This window comes from Mobula birostris, chromosome 30, assembly GCF_030028105.1.
Source record: "Mobula birostris isolate sMobBir1 chromosome 30, sMobBir1.hap1, whole genome shotgun sequence".
In the NCBI taxonomy this organism is placed as follows: Eukaryota; Metazoa; Chordata; class Chondrichthyes; order Myliobatiformes; family Myliobatidae; genus Mobula; species Mobula birostris.
The window spans coordinates 28069911-28083994 of NC_092399.1; the positions used below are offsets into that span (position 1 = coordinate 28069911).

Here is a 14084-nt window from a genome sequence, read left to right on the forward strand (position 1 = left end):
TGAAAGTAATGATGTGCAAATTAGATGATGTGTATTTAAAGACACAGCCTCGTACCTGGGATCTTTGTTTGTAGTACAGAATACTCAAAAACTTCTATAGATGTACCGTGGAGAGCATTCTGACAGGCTGCATCGCTGACTGATATGCGGGGTGGGGGGGGGGGCGTGGAGGAACCACTGCACAGGGCCAAAAGAAGCTGCAGAATGTTGTAAATCTAGTCGGCTCCATCTTGGTTACTAGCCTACAAAGTACCCAGGACATCTTAAAGAAGTGGTGTCTCAGAAAGGCAGCGTCCATTATTAAGGACCTCCAGCACCCAGGGCATGCTCCTTTCTCACTGTTACCATCAGGTAGGAGGTACAGAAGCCTGAAGGCACACATTCAACAATTCAGGAACAACTTCTCCCCTCCGCCATCCAATTCCTAAATGGACATTGAACCCTCCGACACTACCTCACTTTTTAAATATACATTATTTCTCTTTTTTTTGCACGATTTGTAATTGATTTACTTAATTATTTATTATTATTATTTTATTATTTTTTTTTCTTCTTCTATATTATGTATTGCATTGAACTGCGGCTGCTAAGTTAACAAATTTCATGACACATGCCGGTGATAATAAACCTGATTCTGATTCTAATATCAATATCACCATGATCCATCTCATTTGTTTAGGGTGATTGATATTTATGGTCAACCATGATACTATGCTGAGCCTTCGTCAATGGTCAGTACCTGACTTATGCAGCCATTAAGCAGTGGTGCACTTTCGGAGCCCCTTGAACCCATTGCATTGCCTATAGGTCCAGAGCTTGGACCAATGTAGTTTCCCCTAACCATGCCTGTTAGTTGGAAAAAGAGATTAGAATTGCTCGGGAATTATCCAGTCTGAAAATACATTTAGCCACAGGAAGAAGGGTAGCAACACGCTGGAGGAACTCAGCAGGTCGGGCAGCATCTGTGGAAACGAACAGTCAACGTTTTGGGCCGGAACCCTTCGTCAGGACTGTGAAGGGAAGGGGTAGAGGCCCTATAAAGAAGGTGGGGGGAGGGTGGGAAGGAGAAGGCTGGTAGGTTCCAGGTGAAAAACCAGTAAGGGGAAAGATAAAGGGGTGGGTGAGGGGAAGCAGGGAAGGGATAAGCAGGAAAGGTGAAGAAGGAACAGGCCAAAGCACAATGGGTAGTAGAAGGAGGCGGAACCAGGAGGGAGGTGACAGGCAACTGGAGGAGGGGGCAGAGTGAAACTGGGATGGGGGAAGGGAATTACTGGAAGTTGGAGAATTCAATGTTCATGCCAAGGGGCTGGAGACTACCCAGATGGCATATGAGGTGTTGCCCCTCCAGGAGGGTAGTGATGGAAAAAGGAGTTTGACAGAGCTGTTCAGAGAAGGAGCAAAGGGCTCTCAGGATGGGTTTTTGTGAAATGGGGATGCAGACGTGTTGGACTTTCATGGTGGCTTCTGGCATCAGAAATGTCCTGAATGAAGGTGGAAATGGACTGGAAAAGGGAGGTCAAATAGAGAATAGACAAAGTGCTGGAGTTACTCAGCAGGTTATGCAGGATCTGTGGAGAGAGACAGTCACACATCAGGACTCTGACCCAATAAAACAACCCACAGTACTTTAGGACCTTCCATATAATTGCAATACATTTGTTAACTAGGAGGGGGTCTGCTAGTGTTTTATGGCATACAGACCTCTACCCTGCAAAGTCTGAACCCTAGCCATAATTCCCCTTTCACCGTGACCAACTGCACATTATAGAAATATAGAAAACCTACAGCACAATACAGACCTTTCGGCCCACAAAGTTGTGCTGAACATGTCCCTACCTTAGAAATTACCTAGGGTTACCCACAGCCCTCTATTTTTCTAAGCTCCATGTACCTATCCAAAAGTCTCTTAAAAGACCCTATCGTATCCACCTTCACCGTTGTTGCTGGCAGCCCATTCCACTCACTCACCACTCCCTGAGTAAAAAGCTTACTCCTGACATCTCCTCTGTACCTACTCCCCAGCACCTTAAACCTGTGCCCTCTTGTGGTAACCATTTCAGCCCTGGGAAAAAGCCTCTGACTATCCACATGATCAATGCCTCTCATCATCTTATACACCTGTATCAGGTCACCTCTCATCCTCCGTCGCTCCAAGCAGAAAAGGCCAAGTTCACTCAACCTATTCTCATAAGGCATGCTCCCCAATCCAGGCAACATCCTCGTAAATCTCCTCTGCACCCTTTCTATGGCTTCCACATCCTTCCTATAGTGAGGTGACCAGAACTGACCACAGTACTCCAAGTGGGGTCTGACCAGGGTCCTATATAGCTACAACATTACCTCTCGGCTCCTAAATTCAATTCCACGATTGATGAAGGCCAATACACCATACACGTTCTTAACCACAGAGTCAACCTGCACAGCTGCTTTGAGCATCCTATGGACTCGGACCCCAAGATCCCTCTGATCCTCCACACTGCCAAGAGTCTTAGCATTAATACAATATTCTGCCATCATATTTGGCCTACCAAAATGAACCACTTCACACTTATCTGGGTTGAACTCCATCTGCCACTTCTCAGCCCAGTTTTGTATCCTATCAATGTCCCGCTGTAATCTCTGACAGCCCTCCACACTATCCACAACACCTCCAACCTTTGTGTCATCTGCTAACTTACTAACCCATCCCTCCAGTTCCTCATCCAAGTCATTTATAAAAATCACGAAGTGGAAGGGTCCCAGAACAGATCCCTGAGGCACTCCACTGGTGAACAACCTCCACGCAGAGGAACCTCAACACTTAACGCCAGTACATAACACAGACACTGATGACTCAGAAGGCAATCCACTCGATTGACTTCAATATCAAGGTTTTGTGAATCAGGGAGATCACTTACTGAGATATGCACCCTCCACACCAGTGGGGTGGAGAGAGTCTGTGCAGAGAGAAAATGGGGTGAATGCTGCAAAGGAAGAATTAAATTTGATTCCTCTTTGGTATATGCTAGACTATGTAACACAAAATGGAAGTTCGTATGACTAAATGGTGTTAACCTGGAAACTGAGAATGTTTTGAGAAAGTACAAGGGAACCAGTCCATAACAATGTTTTGAAAACTTAGTGTGAATAATAGTAACACACATCAAAGTTGCTGGTAAACGCAGCCGGCCAGGCAGCATCTCTAGGAAGAGGTACAGTCGACGTTTCAGGCTGAGACCCTTCGTCAGGACTAACTGAAGGAAGAGTTAGTATGAGATTTGAAAGTGGAAGGGGGAGGGGGAGAAGGTTTGTTGTTTGTGAATAATAGTGTACAGGTCTGGAAGTACATACTGGTAGAAAACATGCTGTCTGAAAAAGGGACCATCATTCTGCAGATGTAGATACCACTTGGTACTGTCCCACAAGAAAATATTAGGGCAAGGTATCTTGAAGGGTATTAAAAAGGGACAATTTCTTCATGTGAATGGGAATCTTCTCTTAGGGTGGGTTACGATTAGGGTTAAGATTTGCAGATAGAAACAAGGACTTTGAGAGAGAAAATGGAAAAGCTGTTGGACACCTACGGCTCCCTCCAGCGTTATATTATGTAGTGTGGCTTACTGTTTGGTTGATAAATATTATTTTGTTTCTTTTACAACTTCACTAACTATTTTTCTTTCATTATTTATTCTTGATATTACCTTAATAATTTTTATAACCTTAACTACATGTTGCAGTGGCTCCTTTGTGGATTTTTCATGCTGCTGAATCAGAAAAGAGCAAGGGACACATTTTCACAGTATTTTCATTACGTATGCTCACCCTGGGATGAGACCTATCCACTTGTAATTGAGTCATGGTGTGTTACCTTCTCCAGTTATCATTGAGCTCAAGAACATCCAGAGAGATCCTTGGTCTGAAGATCTTTAGAACATGCTGCAAGATGGCATGTGAAATTCAGTGCAGGGAAGTGTGAAGTGGCAGAAAAGAGAGTGAGAAACCAGAAAGAGTTAAAGGTACAGTGCAGGATGTGCATGTCAAGAAGCCTTGAAAGCAAAGGGTCAAGTTGACATAAGAGTCTGGAGAAACTGTAATCTTTTTTCCATCTGCCTTCATCTGTCATTCACCTGCCACTCCACCCCTGCTCCTCTCCCTTACACAGGATAACCCGCCTGTCATCTTACACCTCTCCTTAGCCCACCAATCACCTCAAACTCCTTTCTCACCTGTCACCTGTAACATTGACATTTCCTTATCTCCCACAGATGCTGCTTAACTCTTTAAGTTCTCCCAGCAGACTGTTTGCTGTGGCAGGTTGAGTGAAATCACACGTAGATCTGAGATTCATAATTAGAAACAAAAGATCTCAAAAATATACGCTTATGTTAATCCCGTATAAAATACTGGTCTACAGCTACACTGCAAGTGTATCTATTGAGTGCAATGTCTTCCCAGGTTTTAGATGTAATGTTCGATTTGTTCAGCCTGATTTTGATTACTTTTTAAGTGTTTCCTTTGTTGACCAGGGGCTCACTAACCAGGAGTAAGGGACCTGTTTGGGGAGGTGTGAGTTAAGCGTCCAGGTGACATAATCTATCCATTGGTGTTGGCGTTGATTTATTCTGATGAAAATGTTCTTCATGTTGACTCCTTCGAGTTAAGTGTGTCTGTCTTTCCAGCTGATCCTCAAAATCTTTTGAAAGACTCTGGTGGTATTGTTCCAGGGCTTTCAGGTGTCTACTGTACATGGTCTATGATTCAGCTCCATATAGTAATGTAAGAAGGTCAACTGCTGATAGACAAAAGTTTTGTTTGGACTGTAGTTCACGGTCTTCAAAGACTCTTTCCTTAATCTTACATAGACGCCACTAGTAATACTCAGACAGTGTTTGTTCTCTGAGTTGGTACCTGTTTTTGAGGAGAGAATGATATCATGGCCAATAAAGGCCACCAATGCCTTTACTTCCTTAGGAGGCTAAAGAAACTCAGCATGTTCCTGTCAACTCTTACCAATTTTTATCCAGCATTCTGTCTGGATGGGTATCAGCTCGGTATAATAACTGATCTGCACACCACCACAAGACACTGCAGAGAGATGTGGACGCAGCTCACTACATCACATCCTTCCTTCTAAGAACTCTGTCTCTACTTTTCGCTGCCTCAGTAAAGCAGCCAGCGTAATCAAAGATCCCGCCTTCCCCAGGTATCCTTGTTCTCCCCTTTCCCATCGAACAGAAGATACCAAAGCCTGAAAGTACCTACCACCAGACTCAAGGTCAGCTTCTAACCCGCAGTAATCATACTCTTGAATAGACCTCTTGTATGCATGCTTGGCCTCAATCTTCCTCGTTATGATCTTGCATTTAATCCTTTGCCTACATTGTACGCTTTTGGTAGCTTTTACATTTTATTCTGCATTGGTATTACTTTATCTTATTCTAACTCAATGCACTGTGTAATGACTTGATCTGTATGAATAGTATGCAAGAAAAGCTTTTCAGTGAATCTTGGTACATATGACAATAAAAAACCAACACCAAATACACAACTTCATTATTCCTTTTTTGTACCTGACTTAAGGGCACTGTTGGAGGTACCGCAGGCAGCAATGCCAAGCAGAAAACAAAATCTTCATATTAAGTCTCATTGCACTTTATTGTAACTTTATGTCTTGGCATCGTACTGCTGTTGCATAATAATAAATTTCACCTTGTAAAAGATGGTTATATCAAATCGGATTCTGAGACTAAAGTGCACCTTTCACAGAGTTGATGGTCTTCCAGCAGTAGATGACAACTGTCAAAGTGAAAGTAAATGTTATTATCAAAGTAATATATGTCACCCTATATTTAATTCAATATAACCTTGAGATTCATCCTCCTGTGGGCATACTCAGCAAATCTATAGAATTGTAACTATAACGGGATCAATGAAAGATCAAGTGCAGCGCAGAAGGCAACTGTGCAAATGCAAATATAAATAAATAGCAATAAGTTACAAGAACATGAAAAAGTAGAACAAAGAGTCCTTAAAGTGGAAAATATCTCAACGATGGGGCAAGTGAGTGTCGTTATCCCCTTTTTGTTCAAGAGCCTGATGGTTGAGGGGAATCGGTTCTTGAACATGGTGGTGCGAGTCCTGGGGCTCTTGTACCATCTACCTGACGGCAGCAAGGAGAAGACAGCATGTCCTCGGAGATGGAGATGGAGATGGAGATCTTTGATGACCCAAGCTGCTTTCTTACGACAGCATTTCATGCAGCTGTGCTCAATTGTTGATGTATGTGTGTGTCCCTGGGAGTTTCAATGTCCAAAAACACTGCAAACTATTGATACTTTCCGGATATCATTTTCCAGTAGTACAAAGGCATCATATGGAGATCTCCTTTTACTAAACCCGACTAGGTAGTTCTCTCACATTAAGTCTCCATGCTGCTAAACTTTACGTAGTTCAACGATGTTTCAGACTTCCACGCCGATCTGTGATTGGCCGTCGCTAAGCCAGCCGAGCAGTGACCTATCAGCATTGAGTCAGTAAAGTTTGCGGTTCGCTACTCCTGAACTAGCCCGCCTGTGATTGGGCGTCCGTAAAACAGTTGTCACCACTGATTGGTCATTCCTGTGATTCGACGTCATTACCCACGCTGTGATTGGGCAGTACCGGAAGCGCTTCTGAGTTATGATTGGTCGGGGCGCAGGGCGGTCGCAGGCTCTGGTGTGGGTCCGTTGTGTTTGAAATTCAAACTGTGAGGCGGGCCGCGGCTGTGCGGAGAAAAGGAAGAGAGCGGAGCCTGCTGTCGGTCTAAGGCGGACTACCTTGCGGGTATGGTGGTGTTGGGTCCCGGGGGTGGAGGAGGAGGAGGCGGCGGTGCTGCTGCTCCTCATGGGAGAGGGGTGGAGGGTGGGGAGGCGGCTGCTTACGGGAAAGCGGGGTGTGGGGAAGGAGGAGGTTGTCCACAGCGGCTGGGCTGCCCAATACACGGCGTCCCTGGGGAGTCCGTCCGCCGGAGCGGTGACTTTCGGATACGTTCTGCCTTTTAAAGATATCCTCGAGTTTTCTGAGCCTGTGCCGTGGCCCCTCCGTCCTGGGCGGTAATGCAACCAGTTAGAATGCCCGCAATGCACACAGAATGCTGGAGGAACTCGGCAGGCCAGGCAGCATCTGTGGAAAAGATGTTTTGGGCCGAGACCCGGCCTCAGGACTGAGGGGGGGGGGTATAACTTGGAGCAAGAAGATGGCAGGTTAGGTGAAACTGGGAGGAGGGAGGGGTGAAGTAAAGAGCTGGCATGTTGATAGGTGAAAGAAAGGGCTGGAGAAGGGGGAATGGAATCTGACGGGAGGGAGAACAGAAGACCCTGGAGGAAAGGGAAGGGAGAGGAGCACCAGAGGGAGGTGATGAGCAGGTAAGGAGTTGAGGTGGGATGGGAGGGGTTCAATTATCAGAAGTTCTAGAAACCGATGCTCATGCCATCAGGTTGGTGGCTACCCAGGCAGAATATAAGGTGTTGCTCCTCCAACCTGAGTCTGGCTCCCTCACCGTAGTAAAGGAGACCATGGAATACATGTCAGAGAATGCTCAGTGCAAATGTTACAAAGGTTGGGACTGACACGGTGAGCTGGTTCTGTGCTGTCTAATGCTTGAAGCATTTACCCCCATACTAGCCATATCTCAGCAATTAAAGAAAGAGATATAGATGAGCAAGAAACTGGCATGGATGTGGTGGGCTAAAGGTTATGCTTCTAAGCTCTAAATGAATGGACCCTGGTGGGCAGCCTCTGGTACAAGGATGTTGGGTCAGGCAGCATTAGTGGAGAAAAAGTTAAAGCCCAATAGATGTCAGGATCTTCAGAATGATCAGAATTTCTTTCATACATCTGAGAGCAATTTTTTGTAAGATGAATCTGGTTTAATATTACTGGCACATGTTAAATTTACAGCAGCAGTATGATTAAGTACGTGATGTCCTGAAGTGGGAGGGTGAGGAGCCAGAGGTCGTGGTACATATAGGTACCAATGACATAGGTAGGAAGAGGGAAGAGGTCCTGAAAGGAGAATATAGGGAGTTGAGAAAAAGGACCGCAAAGGTAGTAATCTCGAGATTACTGCCTGTGCCATGCGACAGTGAGAGTAGGAATGCAATGAGGTGGAGGATAAATGTGTGGCTGAGAGATTGGAGCAGGGGGCAGGGATTCAAGTTTTTGGATCATTGGGACCTCTTTTGGCACAGGCGTGACCTGTACAAAAAGGACGGGTTACACTTGAATCCTAGGGGGACGAATATCCTGGTGGGGAGATTTGCAAGGACTACTGAAGTGACTTTAAACTAGAATGGTTGGGGGGTGGGAATCAAATTAAAGAGACTAGGAGAGAGGAGGTTAGTTCACAACAGGGGGATGGGAACCAGTGCAGAGAGACAGAGGGGTGTAAAATGAGGGTAGAAGCAAAAAGTAGTAAGGTGAAAAGTAAAAGTGGCAGGCCGGCAAATCCAGGGCAAAAATCAAAAAGGTCTACTTTTCAACATAATTGTATAAGGGCTAAGAGTGTTGTAAAAGCGCGCCTGAAGGCTTTGTGTGTCAATGCAAGGAGCATTCGTAAACAAGGTGGATGAATTAAAAGTGCAGATTGTTATTAATGATTATGATATAGTTGGGATCACAGAGACATGGCTCCAGCGTGACCAGGGATGGGAGCTCAACATTCAGGGATATTCAATATTCAGGAGGGATAGACATGAAAGAAAAGGAGGTGGGGTAGCATTGCTGGTTAGAGAGGAGATTAACGCAAGAGAAAAAAAGGACATTAGCTGGGAAGATGTGGAATCGATATGGGTAGAGCTGCGTAACACTAAGGGACAGAAAACGCTGGTGGGAGTTGTGTACAGGCCACCTAGCAGTAGTAGTGAGGTTGGGGATGGTATTAAACAGGAAATTAGAAATGTGTGCAATAAAGGAACAGCAGTTATAATGGGTGACTTCAATCTACATGTAGATTGGGTGAACCAAATTGGTAAGGGTGCTGAGGAAGATGATTTCTTGGAATGTATGCGGGATGGTTTTTTGAACCAACATGTTGAGGAACCAACTAGAGAGCAGGCCATTCTAGACTAGGTATTGAGCAATGAGGAAGGGTTAATTAGCAATCTTGTCGTGAGAGGTCCCTTGGGTAAGAGTGACCATAATATGGTGGAATTCTTCATTAAGATGGTGAGTGACATAGTTAATTCAGAAGCAAAGGTTCTGAACTTAAGGGTAACTTTGAAGGTATGAGATGTGAATTAGATAAGGTAGACTGGCAAATGACACTTAAAGGTTTGATGGTGGATATGCAATGGCAAGCATTTAAAGATCGCACGGATGAACTACAACAATTGTTCATCCCAGTTTGGCAGAAGAATAAATCAAGGAAGGTAGTGCACCCGTGGCTGACAAGGGAAATTAGGGATAGTATCAATTCCAAAGAAGAAGCATACAAATTAGCCAGAAAAAGTGGCTCGCCTGAGGACTGGGAGAAATTCAGAGTCCAGCAGAGGAGGACAAAGGGCTTAATTAGGAAAGGGAAAAAAAGATTGAGAAAAAACTGGCAGGGAACATAAAAACTGACTGTAAAAGCTTTTATAGATATGTGAAAAGAAAAAGATTGGTTAAGACAAATGTAGGTCCCCTACAGACAGAAACAGGTGAATTGATTATGGGGAGCAAGGACATGGCAGACCAATTGAATAATTACTTTGGTTCTGTCTTCACTAAGCAGGACATAAATAATCTTCCGGAAATAGTAGGGGACAGAGGGTTCAGTGAGATGGAGGAACTGAGGGAAATACATGTTAGTAGGGAAGTGGTGTTAGGTAAATTGAAGGGATTAAAGGCAGATAAATCCCCAGGGGCAGGTGGTCTGCATCCCAGAGTGCTTAAGGAAGTAGCCCAAGAAATACTGGATGCGTTAGTGATAATTTTTCAAAACTCTTTAGATTCTGGACTAGTTCCTGAGGCTTGGAGGGTGACTAATGTAACCCCACTTTTTAAAAAAAGGAGGGAGAGAGAAACCGGGGAATTATAGACCGGTTAGCCTAACATTGGTGGTGGGGAAACTGCTAGAGTCAGTTATCAAAGATGTGATAACAGCACATTTGGAAAGCGGTGAAATCATCGGACAAAGTCAGCATGGATTTGTGAAAGGAAAATCATGTTTGACGAATCTCATAGAATTTTTTGAGGATGTAACTAGTAGGGTGGATAGGGGAGAACCAGTGGATGTGGTATATTTGGATTTTCAAAAGGCTTTTGACAAGGTCCCACACAGGAGATTAGTGTGCAAACTTAAAGCACATGGTATTGGGGGTAAGGTATTGATGTGGATAGAGAATTAGTTGACAGACAGGAAGCAAAGAGTGGAAATAAACGGGACCTTTTCAGAATGGCAGGCAGTGACTAGTGGGGTACCGCAAGGCTCAGTGCTGGGACCCCAGTTGTTTACAATATATATTAATGACTTGGATGAGGGAATTAAATGCAGTATCTCCAAGTTTGCGGATGACACAAAGCTGGGCGGCAGTGTTAATTGTGAGGAGGATGCTAAGAGGATGCAGGGTGACTTGGATAGGTTAGGTGAGTGGGCAAATTCATGGCAGATGCAATTTAATGTGGATAAATGTGAGGTTATCCACTTTGGTGGCAAAAACAGGAAAACAAATATTATCTGAATGGTGACCAATTAGGAAAAGGGGAGGTGCTTTGAGACCTGGGTGTCATTATACACCAGTCATTGAAAGTGGGCATGCAGGTACAGCAGGCGGTGAAAAAGGGGAATGGTATGCTGGCATTTATAGCAAGAGGATTCGAGTACAGGAGTAGGGAGGTACTACTGCAGTTGTACAAGGCCTTGGTGAGACCACACCTGGAGTATTGTGTGCAATTTTGGTCCCCTAATCTGAGGAAAGACATCCTTACCATAGAGCGAGTACAAAGAAGGTTCACCAGATTGATTCCTGGGATGGCAGGACTTTCATATGATGAAAGACTGGATGAACTAGGCTTATACTTATTGGAATTTAGAAGATTGAGGGGGGATCTGATTGAAACGTATAAAATCCTAAAGGGATTGGACAGGCTAGATGCAGGAAGATTGTTCCCGATGTTGGGGAAGTCCAGAACGAGGGGTCACAGTTTGAGGATAAAGGAGAAGCCTTTTAGGACCAAGATTAGGAAAAACTTCTTCACACACAGAGTGGTGAATCTGTGGAATTCTCTGCCACAGGAAACAGTTGAGGCCAGTTCATTGGCTATATTTAAGAGGGAGTTAGATATGGACCTTGTGGCTAAAGGGATCAGGGGTATGGAGGGAAGGCTGGTACAGGGTTCTGAGTTGGATGATCAGCCATGATCATACTGAATGGTGGTGCAGGCTCGAAGAGCCGAATGGCCTACTCCTGCACCTATTTTCAATGTTTCTATAATTATAGAGAAAAAACTGGGTTACATTAAATATATGTCTATTAAATAGTTAAGTTAAAGTAGTGCAAAGTAACAGAAATAAAAAGAAAGTAATGAGGTAGTGTTCATGGGTTCTATGTTTATTTAGCAACCAGATGGCAAAGGGGAAGAAGCTGTTCCTGAATCACTGAGTGTGTGCCTTTAGGCTTCTGTACCTCCTACCTGACAGTAACAGTGTGAAGAGGGCATGTCCTGGGTGGTGGAGATCCTTAATGATGGGTCCTTGAGGATGTTTTGGATATTACGGAGGCTGGTACCCATGATGGAACTGACTAATTTAACAAGTTTCTGAAAATTATTTAGATCTTGTGCTGTATACACCCCCCCCACCCCCCCCCACCCATACCAGTCGATGATGTGCCCGGTCAGAATGCACTCCACTGTACATTTGTAGGGGTTTTTGAGTGTTTTAGTTGACAAACCAAATCCCCTCAAACTCTGAATGAAATATAGCTGCTGGCTTGCCTTCTTAATAGCTGCATCGATATGTTGCATCCAGGTTAGGTCCTCGAGATATTGATACCCAGGAACTTGAAATTTCTCACACTTTCCATTTCTGAAGGATTGGTTTATGTTCCCTTGTCTTACCCTTACTGAAGTCTCTAATCAACTTTTTGGTCTTGATGTTGAGTGCAAGGTTAATGATTCATTTTCATTAACTAGCAGAATAGCTAAAAGGCAAACCAGTCAATGGTATGTATTTGGTCTCTTTGGATGTTGGTTGAGGTGTCATCTGAGTAAATCTAAAACAGATTATAGAGCATGGGAATAAGGGTAAAATACATTGGTACAGATTGACAGTAGGGAGGCTGACTATTGGGGGACTGCAGGATGACCCTGTGGACTCGCTACTGCTGACAACTTACTGGTTTAATTTAGGTGAAGGGATGTTTACTGTTATTACAAAATCGGGTGGCAGAGGGATTTGTGCAAGGGGCTATATAGGGAAACTTCAGGAGGATATAGAACATCAGTACATTAGGGATGCAAATTCAGAAAGGGTAGCAAATACAGTACTCAGGGTGTTGTATCTCAATGTGCGTAGTATAAGTAATAAAGTGGATGATCTTGTTGCACTATTACAGATTGCCAGGTATGATGTGGCCATCGCTGAATCGTAGCTGAAGGATGGTTGTAGCTGGGAGCTGAATCTCCGTTGTATCAAAGGGTTAGGAAGGCAGCCAGAGGGGGAGGTGTGGCTCTACTGGTAATGAATGGCATCAAATCAGTAGAAAGATGTGACATAGGACTGGAAGATGTTGAATCCTTGTGGGTTGAGTTAAGAAACTGCAAGGGTAAAAGGACCCTGATGGCAGTTATATACAGGCCTCCCAGCAGTGGCTGGGATGTGGACCACAGATTACAACAGAAAATAGAAAAGGTGTGTCAAAAGGGCAATGTTATGATCGTCATTGGAGATTTTAACATGCAGGTCGATTGGGGAAAGTTAGGTTGATAATGGATCTCAAGAGTGAGTTTGTTGAATGCCTAAGAGATGGCTTTTTAGAGCAGTTTGTTGTTGAGCCTACTAGGAGATTTGCTGTATTGGACTGGGTGTTATGTAATGAACCAGAAGTTAAGTATATTTGAAATAATAGTGGTATGATAAATTATGCAGAGAAGGACGTAGCAGATACCTTAAACTTGTGCTTAAGATTCACTTGCGAAGATGTTAGCAATATGCCAGTTAGCGTAGAGAAAAATAAGGTTGTTTTCAGTAACTTGGAGATCTCAGAAAGTGAGTTCCTGCTTCAGCTGGGAAGGCTGGAAGTTTAAATCTCCAGGGCCAGACAATGTATATCCAAGGTACTTAAGAAGGTCTGTGATTATATATACAAATCCTAATGTAATTTTTTCAAAAGTCAGTGAAGACTGGTGAAATCCCTAAGGACTGGAAATGGGCTAATATTGTCCTGCTATACAAGAAGGGTGATTGCACTGACCCTGGTAACTATAGACCAATAAGTAGGTGAAAGAATGGGAGCATTAATAAAGAATGAGATGGAAAAGCAGCTGATAAAAACAGTTATGTTAGCAGAAAGCCAGATGAGTTCAAAAGGGAATTTGTGTTTTACTAATGCTGCATTTTATGAACGGGCAGAAACATTATAACATTCGGGCAGCAGAATTAATAGATCTAAACAAAGTTCAATGTGGGCAGATAAATAGGTGAAATTTAGTGCAAGTAAATGTAAAATGTTGCACATAGGAAATAGAAATATTAGATATAAATATACAATGCGGGTGTCTTGAGTTAGAAAGTGCACTGTATGAGAACAATTTAGGTGTCCTGGTAGACTCATCACTATCAACATCTGGACAATGCACAGAAGCGATTAGGAAGGCTAATAGAATGTTGGACTATACAATGCACACAGTAGAGTTCAAGTCTGGAGCTGTTCACCTTGAGCTGTGTAATGCACTTGTGAGGCCACACCTTGAGTACTGTGTACAATTTTGGTCTCCATATTTTGTGAGGGATGTGAAGCCACTGGACGAAGTTCAGAAAAGGGTGATGAGACTCATTCCAGGTCTGAAGGGTATGAGCTATGAAGAAAGGTTGAAAGAATTACCGGTCAATCTTTTTACCCTAAGTAGACGTAGAATGAGAGGAG

At 43.8% G+C, this 14084-nt stretch overlaps 1 protein-coding gene across 1 annotated transcript in view; it reads left to right on the plus strand.

The window, feature by feature from the left end:
• Positions 1-6676: 6676 nt before the first annotated feature.
• cdca8 (cell division cycle associated 8) overlaps positions 6677-14084 on the plus strand; it is a 28516-nt gene continuing 21108 nt past the window's right edge. Inside the window, exon 1 of the mRNA XM_072247146.1 lies at positions 6677-6801. The gene's annotated coding sequence lies outside the window, so the exon portion shown is untranslated. The remainder of the gene's footprint in view (positions 6802-14084) is intronic.